Source organism: Nicotiana tomentosiformis, chromosome 1 (genome assembly GCF_000390325.3).
Source record: "Nicotiana tomentosiformis chromosome 1, ASM39032v3, whole genome shotgun sequence".
NCBI classification, from domain to species: Eukaryota; Viridiplantae; Streptophyta; class Magnoliopsida; order Solanales; family Solanaceae; genus Nicotiana; species Nicotiana tomentosiformis.
The window spans coordinates 40,443,507-40,459,757 of NC_090812.1; positions in this window are offsets into that span (position 1 = coordinate 40,443,507).

Below are 16,251 nucleotides of genomic sequence, written 5' to 3' on the forward strand. Positions count from 1 at the left end.
TTTTCGGACTCGGTATGGGCATTATGAGTTTCTAGTGATGTCATTTGGGCTGACAAATGCCCCAACAACATTCATGGATTTGATGAACAGTGTGTTCAAACCCTACATGGATTCCTTTGTGGTTGTGTTTATTGATGATATCTTGATCTACTCCCACAGTCGAGAGGAGCATGAGCAGCACCTTCGGATCGTTCTTCAGACTCTGAAAGACAACTAGTTATATGCTAAGTTCTCAAAATGCGAGTTTTGGTTTTGTTCAGTTGCTTTCTTGGGTTACATTATATCAGCGAAGTGTATTCAAGTGGATCCTAAGAAGATTGAGGCAGTCCAGAACTGGCCTAGACCCACATTAGCTACCGAGATCCGTAGTTTCCTGGATTTGGCGGGCTATTACTGTCGATTTTGTGGAGGAATTTTCATCCATAGCAGCCCCGTTGACCAGATTGACCCAGAAGGGTGCCCCGTCCAGGTGGTCAGACGAGTGTGAAGCGAGCTTTCAGAAGCTCAAGACCGCTTTGACCACGACACCAGTATTGGTGTTACCCACAGGTTCAGGATCTTATACAGTGTATTGTGATGCATCTCGTATTGGTCTGGGTGCGGTATTGATGCAGGGTGGCAAGGTTATTGCATATGCTTCACGGCAGCTGAAGGTTCACGAGAAGAATTACCATATTCATGATCTAAAGCTGGCAGCCATTGTTCACGCACTAAAGATTTGGAGGCACTATCTTTACGGCATGCCATGTGAGGTATTCACTGATCATCAGAGCTTACAGTATTTGTTCAAGCGGAAGGAACTCAATTTGAGGCAGAGGAAGTGGCTGGATCTATTGAAAGACTATGATATCACCGTATTGTAATCCCGGAAAGGCCAACATGGTAGCCGACGCTTTAAGTAGGAAGTCAGTCAGTATGGGTAGCCTTGCATATATTCCAGTTGGTGAGAGACTGCTTGCATTGGATGTCCAGGCCTTGGCCAACCAGTTCGTGAGGTTAGATCTTTCTGAGCCCAGCCGTGTTCTAGCTTGTATAGTTGCCTGGTCTTCTTTGTTTGAGCGCATCAGAGATCGACAGGATGACGATCCTCATTTACTTGTCCTTAGAGACACAGTGCGGCACAAGTGTGCCAAGCAGGTTATTGTTGGAGATGACGGAGTTTTGAGGATGCATGGTCGTATTTGTGTGCTTAATGTGGATGGACTTCGTGAGTTGATCCTTGAGGAGTCCCACAGTTCCCGGTATTCTATTCATCCGGGCGCCGCCAAGATGTATCAAGACTTGAGGCAACATTATTGGTGGAGGCGAATGAAGAAGGACACAGTTGCCTATGTAGTTCGGTGCCTAAATTGCCAGCAGGTAAAGTGTGAGCATCAGAGACCTGGTGGTTTACTTCAGAGGTTAGATATTCCTGAGTAGAAGTGGGAGTGTATCTCACAGACTCAGAGGAAGTTCGATGCAGTTTGGGTTATTGTGGACAGGCTGACTAAGTCAGCGCACTTCATTCCTGTGGCAGTTACCTATTCCTCGGAGCGGTTAGCAGAGATTTATATTCGGGAGATCGTCCGTCTTCACGGTGTGCCCGTGTCTATCATTTCTGATCGAGGTAGCAGTGTACCTCGCACTTTTGGAGGGCAGTACAACGTGAGTTGGGTACGCAGGTTGAGTTGAGCACAACATTCCATCCTCAGACGGACGGGCAGTCCGAGCGTACTATTCAGATCTTGGAGGATATGCTCAGCGCTTGTGTTATAGACTTCAGAGGATCGTGGGATCAGTTTTTGCCCCTTTCATAGTTCGCCTACAACAATAGCTACCAGTCGAGCATTCAGATGGCTCCCTATAAGGCATTATATGGTAGGCTGTGTCGGTCGCCAGTTGGGTGGTTCGAGCCGGGAGAAGCTCGGTTGTTGGGCATAGACTTAGTACAGGATGCCTTGGATAAGGTCAAGATTATTCAGGATCGACTTCGCACATCTCAGTCCAAATAAAAGATTTATGCTGACCGTAGAGTTCGTGATGTTGCATTCATGGTCGGAGAGAGTGTGTTACTTCGGGTATCACCCATGAAGCGTGTAATGAGGTTCGGAAAGAAGGGCAAGTTGAGCCCTAGGTATATCGGACCTTTTGAGATTCTGGAGAGAGTGGGAGAGGTGGCTTACAGGTTTGCATTGCCACCTAGTTTAGCAACTGTTCATCCGGTATTCCATGTGTCCATGCTTCGAAAGTATCACGGCGATCCGTCACATGTGTTAGATTTCAGCTCTGTCCAGTTGGACAAGGATTTGACTTATGAGGAGGAGCCGATGGCAATTCTAGCCCGACAAGTTCGCCAGTTGAGATCAAAGAGTTACCCTTCAGTTCGAGTGCAGTGGAGAGGTCAGCCTATTGAGGCAGCTACTTGGGAGTTCGATTTCGATATGCGGAGTAGATATCCCCACCTTTTCACCAGCCTAGGTACTTTTCTATGTCCGTTCAAGGACGAACAGTTATTTTAGAGGTGAAGAATGTGATGACCCAAAAGGTCATCTTATATTTTAGAACTCGAATCTGTACTCTTAAGCCTTAAAAATCTCATTTTTACCCTCCTCGATTTGCGCACGCAGTCCAGGCAGGTTTCCGAAAAGCCTTTATGTTGAAAACTAATGAAAATAAGAATTTTTGCCTTAAAAGTTGATTTTTGTTGACTTCGGTCAATATTTTTAGTAAACGGGCCTGAATCCGTTCTTGGACGATCCCAGCAGTTCCGTATCGAATTATGGGACCTGGGCGTATGCCCGAAATCGAATTCGGAGGTCCCTAACTTGAGTTATGAGGTTTTGATGAAAATTAAAAGTTTGAAAATTATTTATTTTTAAGAATTGATTGATGTCTGGCATTGTTACTGTCGGGTCCGTATTCTGATTACGGAGTCCGATACAGGTTCATTATGATATTTAAGACTTGTCTGTGAAATTTGGTGAGAAACAGAGTTGATTTGACGTGATTCGGACGTCCAGTTGAGAAAATAAAAATTTTAAAGTGTTCTTGAGAATTTCATTTGATTTGGTACTAAATTCGTAGTTCGAGGTGTTATTTTGGCGATTTGATCGCACGAGCAAGTTCGTATGATGTTTTTAGACTTGTGTGAATGTTTAGTTTGGAGCCCCGAGGGCTCGGGTGAGTTTCGGATAGGCCACGAGATGTTTTGGACTTTGGAAATCTGGTATTTTGCTGCAACAAATGTTCTGGCATGTCCTTCTTCGCGTTCGCGAAGGTACTCTCGCGAACGCGAAGAGTAAACTGGGCAGCTGAAGATTTCTTCTTCGCAAACGCGAAGGCTTGGTCACGAATGCGAAGCGATGGGGGCGTTACCCTTCGTGAACGCGACAAGCCCATCGCGAGCACTTAGTGTTAGGCATTGGGGAGGGGGAGTCAGTCGTTCCTTCATCGCGAACGCGAGCAATGCCTCGCGAATGCGAAAGTCGGGGGGGAGTAACCATCGTGAACGCGAGCTGGGTCTCGCGAACGCGTAGGCTTGGCAGCTAGTCCCCTTCGCGAATGCGACAGTGCTCTCGCGAACGCGATGGACATTGTCACCCAGCACTTAACAGAATCCAAAAACGGGATTTTAGCTAAAAATTCATTTTCTCAAAAACCAAACGATGAGAGACGATTTTTCAAGAGCCATCTCTTCCCCAAATTATTGGTAAGTGATTCTAAATCATTTTTTTTCAATTACCCATTACATTTCTTGAATTTTCAATCTAAAATCTAGAGTTTTCATGGTAGAATTAGGGGTTAGGGTAGAAACTAAGGATTTCGTGAATTTGGGGATTTAGACCTCAATTTAAGGTCGGATTCCAAAACCAATTATATATTTGGGCTCGGGGATGAATGGGTAAAATGATTTTGGTCCGAACCTCAGGTTTTGACCAAGCGAGCCCGGGGTCGATTTTTCGACCTTTTGGAGAAAAATTTGGAAAATTTAATTTATGAAATATAATTGATTCCTTTAGCAATATTTGATATTATTGAGTCATTTTTGAATAGATACGAGTAGTTTGGAGGTGAATTCCAAACTATGTGTTTTGTGATTGAGAATTAAGTGGCCTTCAGAGCGAGGTAAGTGTCGTGTCTAACTTTGGTTTGAGAGAATAGGTATTATGTGTTCATTTGCTACGTGGTTAGTTGTTAAATACGATGTATAGGTGAGGTGACGAGCATCTATGCTTCGTTGTCGAGTCATAGCATGCGAGTGAAATTCTATTCTTGTCTATTTTGTAGTCTTAAATTCTACTATTCATGCTTAGCGGGTTATTTGAAATGTTGGGTGATGTCGTGCTGTTCTATTTATTTATTTGGGTGAGGTTGAGAGTAAAAGCACGAAGGGTGATACCATGTCGTTCTATTTATTTATTTATTTGGTGAGGTTGAGAGTAAAAGCACGAATGGTGATGTCGTTCTATTTATTTATTTATTTTGTGAGGTTGAGAGTAAAAGCACGAAGGGTGATGCCGTGCAATTTTCCTTGCTGTTTTAATGGCTCAATTCGTTTAAGGATTTTCGGTGTACTTCTATCTTTTCATTATTCTCACTCTTTATGTTGTATTCCCCATTGTATGTTCCCTTCCCATTATTTCTATGTTATTTCTTTATTTATTGTTATTGCCACTAGCATGATTATATTGTTCAGGTTATATGTGGGTATCTTGTCCTAGCCTCGTCACTACTTCGCCGATGTTAGGCTCGACACTTACCAGTACATGGGGTCGGTTGTACTGATACTGCACTCCGCACTTTCTGTGCAGATTTGATACCAGCTTAGGTTGATCGAGATTTGCTATTGGTCTGCTGTCCGAAGACTCAAAGTAGATCTGTCGGCGTTCACAGACCTTGAAGTCCCCGTCTATCTTTTATGTCCTGCTGTTTTCTTTCATTTAGACAGTTGTATTTCTTTCAGGCTATTACTTGTAGTAAATTCTAGAATGCTCGTGAATTGTGACTCCAGATCTGGGTGGTAGTAATTAATACAGTTTTATAATATTTCGTACTTATTATATTTCATCTTAGTTAATTATTGTTATTTACTCAATGGAAATAAGGAATTGGTTTAACGATTTTCTAACGTTGGCTTGCCTAGCAAGTAAAATGTTAGGCGTCATCACGGTCCCGTCAGTAGAAAATTTCGGGTCGTGACAGTTAAGAAGGTGTAATAAATGTGATACACCTCTTCATATTTTAGTGCTTCACAATTAATTGGAGAAAATAAGAAAAAAGGCGGGGAAAAAAAGCAGGAAAAAAGATAAATAGTAATCCTCATTTTTGAGAGGTGCCACATCAACTCTATATTCCCAAGATTTTATATACATATATATATATATATAAAAGATTGTTATAGACTTAAGAATGAGCCATTTTAGCATTCCTTTAAATGCTCAAAATTAACACTATTACATTGCTGTAAATTGTAATACTTGTACTCAAAACTATTGGATGTTGACTAATCATCTAAATTTTTTAAATATAGCTAAGTTAGTTAAATATTTTTTTTATTTATAATTTTTTAATTATACGGGATATACACACTTAATACATCTTTAAATACATTTTTTTTGTTATAACATATAGTTGTTTATGAGAAAAATATATATATAAATATAGTCCCATGTTAGTGATGATTTGCCCGTATATTTTATTTATTATTATTGTAAAATATAAATAAATTACTCAGTATAAATTATTTTTGATCGAATTAAAAAAGATTCTATTCATTTTCGATAAGCGGAAGTTAAACTTCGGAAACAAAGGCAAACTTAGAAGCAAATGACCCATTATGAATTTTGCATGTAGGACATTATTAAAACATTTAAATACCATATTAGTAATCATTACATAAGTTATTTGAAGGATTAAGTTTATAAGTAGCATCATGAGTGCACCTTTTTCAAAACCAACATGTACGCTAAAAGGAAGATTGTTTTTAAGTTTGTCTACTAAATGCATATATACATATATATGACGTACGTGTGCGATGCACCGTCCCAATCGTTGCCCTTGTTTCTTATTTTCTTCTTTTTAATATTTTTTGGTCTATTGCTAATTACACATTTTATTCGTCTTCACGGAAAGAAAACAACATAGGCATTTGTATAATAATGTATAAAACCACATTTACCTGTATTATTTTTTTTATATTTTGCGTTATATGTATTTTATTTTTTTTGAAATCGTATTCCTATACCAATCACTTTGTAATACTTGTTGAAGTGTGACACTTTATATTTTACAAAGATTATACAATACTTCAAGTGCAATGTAGAGTATTTCTACATATTTTAATTTTAAAAAAATAGTTTTGCACCAAACTTAAAATTGATTATAAAAAAATTGATTGAATAATTGAAAAACAAGTCACGATGTATTTTCTCATTGTTTAAATTGAATATATATAGTTTTACTCTTTTAGTATTTTCAATTGTGTTAATGTATTATTTTTTTTATATATTAATCAAAATTTGAATAATAAAACATATTCATTTTATTTCCAAATAGTTGACGAAAATATTTTTTTTGTTCTTTGAAAAAATAATTGTAATTTTTAATTATGCGGAATTGTTCTACCAGAAAATTTGTATGTTATTCTAGTTTAATGGCATATATTAATAATTTATTAAAAATAAATTTATTTTTTCAATCACTCTAAATACTAATCAAATTGACCTTAAATTGAAGCATTGCAGTATTTTTCTAGTTTCATTTGATATGATTGAGATACTCTCAGGTGTAATACAACTTTCTTTACCATAATTATTTGTTGATCTTTTTTAAAAATTGTTAATTTTATATTTATGTATTTTGAAATTTATATAATGTTGAATTATTTATTGAACACGGAGGAAGTACCCAACTAAATTTAATCGTAGAGAAAAAAGTATAATCATGCAGAATGATACTTCTTGTGCTGCCTAATACATAATAAAGAAAACAATTTCCCAAATTAGTTGTCTTAATCTTTTGATTAGATTATTCTCAAATAATGCTTTATAGAGGGAATCATTATTATACAATTTGAACAGTATTCAATATTCTATAATAAAAAAGGAACTTGACTATATTTTATTCTTTTTTTTTCCTAATCTTATAAAGTATTCCAATTAAAATTACAATTTAATGATAACTTGTCCAAAATTATGCCAATTGGTACTAATATAAGAACACCTTAATAAAAATTTACAAAATTTATTGCCACTTTAAAAAAAAATAGTCATTACCTAACAACAACAACAACAGCCCAGTAAAATCCCACTAATGGGGTCTGGGGAGGGTAGTGTATACGCAGACCTTACCCCTACCCCGAAGGAGTAGAGAGGCTATTTCCGAAAGACCCTCGGCTCAAAAAAACAAAAAAGACAAAAGGGGCAAAAAGGGAGACAATATTAGTATCACAACAACAATCATAGGATAAATAGGAACACCATGAAATCTAGAAGAAAGATGCAAAGTAAAGGGAGACAGTATTAGTAAATATTAGTATCACCACAACAGTCATAAGAAAAATAGGAACCTCATGAAATCTAGAAGAAAGATGTAAAGCAAAAGCGATAGCTAGTAAATAGGATCTGCACTGAAAAGAGAAATAGTAAGCCACAATATTCCCACTAGTTATCTTAGAAAAAAAGAAAAAAGAAGAAGAAAAAAAACCCTACATGGCTAGTCCCACCATGTTACGAAGTAAGGCACGACTCAACTACCTCCTAACCTACAACCCTAATACTCGACCTCCACATCTTCCTATCAAGTGTCATGTCCTCGGAAATCTGGAGCCTCGCCATATCCTGCCTGATCACCTCTCCCCAATACTTCTTAGGCCGCCTTCTACCTCTTCTCGTGCCCTCCGTAACCAGCTGCTCACACCTCCGTACCGGAGTATCTGGGCTTTTCCTCTGAACATGTCCGAACCATCTAAGCCTCGCTTCCCGCATCTTGTCATCAATGGGAGCCACATGCACCTTCTCCCGAATATCATCATTCATAATCTTATCTATCTTAGTGTGCCCGCACATCCACCGCAACATCCTCAATTCTGCTACTTTCATCTTGTGGATATGTGAGTTCTTAACAGGCCAACACTCAGCCCCATACATCATGGCCGGTCTAACCACCACTTTATAAAACTTACCTTTGAGTATCGGTGGCACTCTCTTGTCACACAGGACTCCAGATGCTAACCTCCACTTCATCCATCCTACCCCAATACGGCTTGTGACATCCTCGCCGATCTCCCCTCCCCCCTGGATAACCGAACCAAGGTACTTGAAGCTGCCTCTACTCGGGATGACCCGCGAATCAAGCCTCACATCCACGCCCACTTCCCCTGGCTCAGCGCTAAACTTACACTCCAGGTATTCCGTCTTCGTCCTGCTCAGCTTGAAACCCTTAGACTCAAGAGCCTGTCTCCAAACCTCCAGCCTCTCGTTAACACCGGCTCGCGACTCATCAATTAGAACTATGTCATCGGCGAATAGCATGCACCATGGCACATCCCCTTGAATATGGTGTGTTAACGCGTCCATAACCAGGGTGAATAAGAACGGACTGAGCGCAGAACCTTAGTGTAGCCTCATTACAACAGGAAAATGCTCAGAGTCGCCTCCTACTATCCTAACCCGAGTCTTAGCCCCATCATACATGTCCTTAATCGTCATAATATAGGGAACCGACACACCTTTTGCCTCCAGGCATCTCTAGAGAATTTCTCTAGGAACCTTGTTATACGTTTTCTCTAGGTCAATAAACACCATGTGCAGATCCTTCTTCTTCTCTCTGTATAGTTCCACCAACCTTCTGACAAGGTATATAGCTTCTGTAGTCGAATGACCCGGTATGAATCCGAACTGATTGTCGGATACAGACACCGTCATCCTCACCCTCGCTTCAACTACCCTCTCCCACACTTTCATGGTATGACTCACTAATTTGATACCCTATAATTGTTACAACTCTGGATATCACCTTTGTTCTTATACAGTGGAACCACTGTACTCCACCTCCACTCATCCGGCATCCTTTTCCACTTAAAAATAATATTAAACAACCTAGTCAACCACTCCAAACCTTCTCTCCCTACACACTTCCAAAATTCCACCGGAATCTCATCTGGCCCGGTCGCTCTGCCCCTACTCATCTTACGCATAGCTCCCACGACCTCCTCAACCTCGATACGCCTGCAGTACCCAAAGTCACGGCGACTCTCGGAATGCTCCAATTCACCTAGCACAATATCCCGATCCCCTTCTTCATTCAGGAGTTTACGAAAGTAAGTCTGCCATCTCCTCTTAATATGGGCATCTTCCATCAATACTCTACCATCTTCGTCCTTAATGCATCTCACTTAGTCCAAATCCCGAGCCTTCCTCTCTCTCAACTTGGCCAGACGAAATAACTTCTTCTCCCCACCTTTTCCCCCTAATTCCTCGTACATACGACCATAAGCTGCAGTCTTAGCCTCTGTGACCGCCAGCTTAGCCTTCTTCCTAGCTGCCTTATACCTATCCATGCACACTCGCCTCTCCTCCTCACCTATGCTCCCCACTAACTTCAGGTACGCCACCTTCTTTGCTTCCACTTTACCTTGGACCACTTCATCCCACCACCAGTCTCCTTTGTGCCCACTAGAGACGCCCGTCGATACCCCTAACACCTCTCTCGCAGCCTCCCTAATACAGTCTGTTGTCGTTGACCACATAGTGCTCGTGTCACCACTGCTCCTCCAAGCTCCCATAGCCGACAACCGCCCTTCCAACGCTTGGGCTTTATCCTTAGTTAAGGCTCCCCACCTGATTTCGGTCTTCCTCGAGTAGACCTTTTCCTCCTCTTTAACATAATACCAACGTCCATCACCAAGAGCCTATGCTGCGTCGCGAGTATCTCACCCGAAATCACCTTGCAATCCTTGCACAACCCTCTGTCACACCTCCTGAGGAGGAGATAGTCAATCTGGGTTTTCGCCATCGCATTTTGAAAAGTAACCAAATACCCTGCCCCTCCCTCTTCTAAAAGCTAGAGTTCGCAATCACCAACCCAAAAGCCTTAGCGAAGTCCAACAACGATATACCTCCTCCGTTTCTCTCCCCAAAACCAAAGCCTCCATGTACCTCGCCATAACCACTTGCGGTCGACCCAATATGCCCATGGAAATCCCCTCATATGAATAGCTTCTCAGCAGGCGGAACCTGACGCACAATCTCATCTAACCCTTCCTAGAAGCGTCGTTTAACCTCCTCATCTAGGCCCACATGCGGCGCATAGGCGCTAACGATGTTTAGGGTGCACTCTCCAACCACCAACTTAATAGTCATCAATCTATCATTCACTCGTCTAACCTCAATCATCAACTCTCTAAGTTCCCTATCCACCAAGATGCCCACTCCATTCTTACCTTTCTGGACTCCTGAGTACCAAAGTTTATACCCGTCAACGTTTCTCGCCCTCGACCCTATCCACCTTGTCTCCTGGACACACGCTATATTGACTCTCCTCTTCTGGAGGATCTTCACCAACTCTATAGATTTTTCCGTAAATGTACCTACATTCCATGACCCAATTCTCAACCTACAGACACCCTTGTTCCCTTTACCTCCCTTGCCTCCCGCCCCAACCCCTAAACCCTGCCCTATCTCCCGCACCACCCCTCGTTCCCCCCCGAGGAAAATTACCTAAAATAGTCAATAAATAAAATAAATGAAATAATATTTCCTAAGGAGACATTAGAATTGTTATATATAAATGTATGTAACCATTGTATGTTTTTAATCAAATAAACGTTGAATTATAAAATTACCTAACATATATTTTTTTTAATTAAAAGTTCTAAATGGAAAAAGACAAAAAAATTAGACAATGAAGGTGTGAAGTAGTCTCCTTTCAAACAAATTGAAGAGTAACATTAATTAAGTAGTGCGTTTAAAGAAGATAGCCAAGGTTAAATGGGAAGTGGGGTCCATCGAAGAATTCAATAGTTTGGGCCATGTTACTTTTGGTTTTTTCCGTCAATAGAAACCTACAATCAAGCTTTTGAGCCTATTATACAATGTAATTATATTTTTAAAATAATCATGATGCCCTTGGTCGACCTCCTTCTCCTCTCTTCTATATAATAAACTAGAGGAGAGATGGCCCATGCTGAGTAGGGGTATTTGTCGGTTGGTACGGTACGGTATTTAGATATTTCGGTTCGGTATTTTCGGTAATCAGTTTCGTAAAATGCTATACTAATTCCGCACCTAATTAAATTCGGTATGGTTCGGTTTTCCTCTTTTCGGTTTCGGTTTATTCGGTTCGGTAACTTTGGTTTATTCAGTTTGAATATTAACTAGTGCATAGAGTCATAAACGATAATATTCTTAATTAAAGTACTCAAAAGTACAAAACTAAAAACGTTTGTGGACAAAAGTTTTGTCCAAAACTAGCATATACCAACCCAGAGAGAGAAAACTTAGAGAAATATCTTGTTACTTGCTTAGAGTTAATTGATGAACTTAGAGAATAAAGAAAAGTAAAATTTTAGATTTCTTATACTTATGTTATAATTAATAAAATGTGTATTGTGTAATATAATATATATTTCGGTACGGTATCGGTATTTCGATATTTTATTTTAAAATACCAAATACCAATTTTTTTTTTATAACTTAAACCAAATACCATACCGAATACCAAAATATCGAATAGCGAAACCAACATTTTCGGTTTCGGTACGGTAATTCGGTATTTACCAAATTATGCACAACCCTAATGATGAGCATGTGCCCAACACTTAATTACAAAAATAATTTCCTTAATTTTATCTCTCTAGTTATTTCGTAAAGATTATTTTATATTAATTTAAATAATATATTTAAAGATAGAAAATTTATACGCATCTTTATTTAATAAAAATATTATTTTTTAGAGTTAACTATCTGATTTTAAACTTATTTTGTTGGAATTAAACATCAACGAAAAAGATATAAAAAGGTTTCCAATATTTCATTAGCTTGCTTTTTTTTTTATTGTTTTTTCCTCATATTCTTATTTAAAATTTACAATAATTTTTTTTTAGCAAAATATTAAGTAGGCTTGTTGTTAACACAAAAAAATTCATAGGCAACACATGTTGATAATTTCTTAGTGAGTTAATGTAAGAGCAAAAAAAGACCCTAATTTATTTAAACCTCGTCAACTTGTGAATAACTAAAGAGTTTGCACTTTTTCCGTTGATAATTCATTTGCTAATAGTTTTAAATAAGATGAGATGTCCTCTTCTAGCATAAGAAAAATTATGTGTTACATTAAAAGCGGACCTGAAAATATAGAAACAAATATTTCTAAAAGAATACCAGCTCTACTCTTTCTTTTTAGAGACTTTTCTTATTAAGTGCTTGAATTAAAGATAGTTATTTGAGCAATTGCACCTTAAAATGTTTACTTGACCTTCAAAATAATCATGAAGATAGTAAAGTTATTATAGTTTGAATAGTAATATCGTCACTTATAATTTGAACTCATGTTATTTTCTAATCAGATTACTCTTTTCTTATTATATATACAAAAAAACATAAATTTACTACTAATATTCTATTTTCATTTTCCTTTTTCACGTGAAATATCGTCATTGGGTTCTCTTTTTTTCTTTTTCCTAATACTGCAGTACTATGCTATTTTACAAATTTTAGTATATTCTCTATTATTATTACTCCATTATTTTGTGTTTCCAATTAAAATGAGAGGTTGAAATATAACTGTGTTGCAATATCGCCAAAAGGAAAAATATGTGCACATGTTGGCAGTCTACGTGGTAATTTTTTGACTTAACATCACATGCAAAACAAAAAGTGATGGATGACATTTTGTACACTTTTAAGGGCATGCAAAGTTGCCTTAATTACCAAAATGTATAATGGCAACTAAAGTAATAACAGACCATATCATGGTAAAATTTTGAGTGAACAACTGTCCTTTTTCAGCTACAGAAGCACGAATCCAAAGTATCCCTTCTGATCCAAAATATAACCGGATATACCTCAATTTGTATTAGGACAACTAAAAGAATAAACTAATCCGTCATTTCACTTTGATCGAAAGCTCCTCTCGATTCTCTCTTATTAATAGTAGTAAAATATACGCGCATATATGTGGTATATTGAACTTCGTAGTAATAATATGGTGTAAGGCCATTTCGCGTGTTAAAGTATTTAAGAACACGTCATGATAGTAGTTGTTAATAACATGAAATGTGAAGTCAACATTAACGAACCTTTTGTTAAAAACCAGTGTTTTAAAAGGCGTGGGCGTGAGCGTAGGCGTGGGCGTAAGGCGGGGCGTTTTACATATGCCTCAGCGGGGCGTAAGCCCCATAGGTATTTAATTTTTAATATTTTATAAAATAATATAATGACAATTAATATTTATAAACAGGTAAAATTACATAAAAATTGAAGAAAACTATATATATGTGTGCTCCATCCCCACAAAAAAATAATCAAAACAATTTATTATACGTTACTTACAAGCACAAGTAATTTGAGTCTAAAAGAATAAAATTTTCTATATGGAGGAACAAAAATGATGATTAACCTGCAATTTGAACTTTGAATTTGCTGCTATGAAGAAAAATATAGTTCTCTTTGTATTTGTAAAAAAAATTAAATATTCGTTGCTTTTGGGAGAGATATTAGTAGACTAGCGGACAAGATAAAAATTTGAGATTTTTAAATTTAATACTTTTGAGTTCCTTTTTAAACCTTTTGAGTAATTACCAAACTCACTTTTGAGAATTTGGGTATTATATGAAGGACTAATTCAACAAATTTTATTTTAATTTGAAAAAGTCTCTGGGGCTTACTCCTTACTAAAAAAATACGTCCCGAACGCCCGGACGTACGCCCCAAATTGCGGGCGTACGCTTCTTGAGACTTTCACCCCACACCATCGCCCGGGGCGTTTTTGGTACGCCTCGCCCCAGAAACGCCTTTTAAAACAGAGTTAAAAACCAAAATTGTGGCAGCGACAAACGATGAGCCAGACCCTCCCCCCCCCCCCCCCCAACTACATTAACTCATTATAACTTAACAAGTGCGAAACTTTAATCTAAGACGATCATGTATAAACAACTCATCAACACACTAAAATAGGTATCGTATGAATACATTCCTAAATATATTATCCTCATACAGGAACATTGTAGAACCTTTATACCAGTTTAAGATACTTCAAATTATGGGTGTTTAACGGGCGGGCTGAGACGGGTTGTACACAAAAAAAATTAGCCCGTCCGTTTAACGTTCCGGGCTATTAGCGAGCTGAATTAGTGGACTATTAGCGGGCTATACTTTTTCGATATTTTTTGTCCGTCCGGGTTCGGGCTTAGCGGGCTGGACCGGGCTGTGCAATTTTATTTTTTTTTTAAGTAAATTTTATTTTTCTTATTCAATGTTATTGATACTTAAGTGTTTGCAAACTTTTAAGGCTTAGAATTAAACTTTGAAGTTTAAAGTTTTAAATTTGAACAAATTTTAAATTGAAATTTGAAAGTAAGTGGCTACAAAAAATTATTTAATAAGACAAATAGGCAATATGTAAGGATCAAGCTCCGAAGATTTTCATTTGATATTTTTATTGAATAATATATAATACTTTAAATTAAGTTGCAAGTTCTTTTTTTGATTTTGTTATTTTTGAACTTGAAAATTAAAAGTTTACAACAATTATAAAAAAAAAAAATAGTACATCACATGCTTTGCATCATTTTTGTAAGTTCATCCATGTCAATTGATAGATCGATACTTGATAGTTGATACCACACTTCACTTGAATACTTGATATTTGATAATAATAATTTTGTAATGGCTAAACTAAATATTTAATGAAACTTGAAATAATAAGTAATTGAGAATTTAAGAATAATAATTAATAATATCAAGAGAGAATTGAGAGAGAAATAGAGTAGTAAGAGAGTGAATTGTGAGGAAAAATGAAGAAGAAAGGAGGCTATTTATAATTTTTAAAAGGTTAAAATTATAATTTATCAAATATTAGGGGTGTGGGGGCTATTTTTCTTAAAGGGTAGGCCGAAATGGCCATTTCTGCAAAAAAGGGCCGTTGGCCAACGGTTGTATTTGAATTTGGCTGCTGGCAACGGTCCAGAAAAAAAGAAAAAAAAAAGAACAAAAAATTGTAACGGATAACGGGTTGAACCGAGCTGTAGCCCGTTAAAAACCCGTTAACGGGTTAACGGGTTTCGGTGCACCGATATCAAAAAACTGTTCGTTTGAAACCCGCTCCCTGCCCAAACCGTCCCCTCCCCCCTCCCCCACGCTACAGTACCGGACTGACCCGGGTTGTAAACGGGTCAGCCCGGCCCGATTAACAGGTATACTTCAAATAAGTGAGACATATAGCTTGTTTGGCCAAGCTGGAGAAATCAACTTATTTTGATAAGTGCTTTTTTCAAAAGTACTTTTGTAGATAAATAGTTTGTGTTTGGCTAATCACTATAAAAAACACTTTTGAGTAATAATTTGTGTTTAGCTAAGCTTTTCAGAAAGTACTTTTAAGTATCAAATTACGAATAAGAACATGAATAGATTTGCTTAATAGTTAATATTATAAGTACATAAATAATCTTAAAAATTTATTATTACATGCAATAATTAAATATTTTTATTTTATTTAAGTAAAATATGAAAATAAATTTTAAAAGTACTTAATTCTTTTGATATAAGTTAAATATATTAAAAATTATTCAACAAATATAAAAACATTCACCCATAAAGTCACTATATATTAGAAAGTTATCCTAAAAATAATAAAAAATATTTATACATTAATATCCTAAATATTAGGTTTAACGGTTTTTTTGGTATATACTATATTTTGTTAAGAGAATTTTTGGTAAGAAGAAAATTTAAAACAACTTCTGATTCTACTTTTAGGAAGAAACTATTTTTTTCTACTTCTCAGAAATTGCTTCTGCTTCTTCCCAAAAGTATTTTTTTCCCCAAAAAGCTTGGCCAAACAACTCAAGTTAGGAAAAAAAAATGCTTTTGATCTCTTGAGAAGCTTGACCAAACAGACTAATAATTTGACAAATATCAAAAGAGAAATGATACCATTAAGAAAATGTGTTAGACTTACTTGAGTATAAATTTATAATAGAGATTAACTTATTTGGTGCAAAAGACTAACTTAAATCACCACATGCTATCCACTAATTTTAGAAATCGTCCGAAT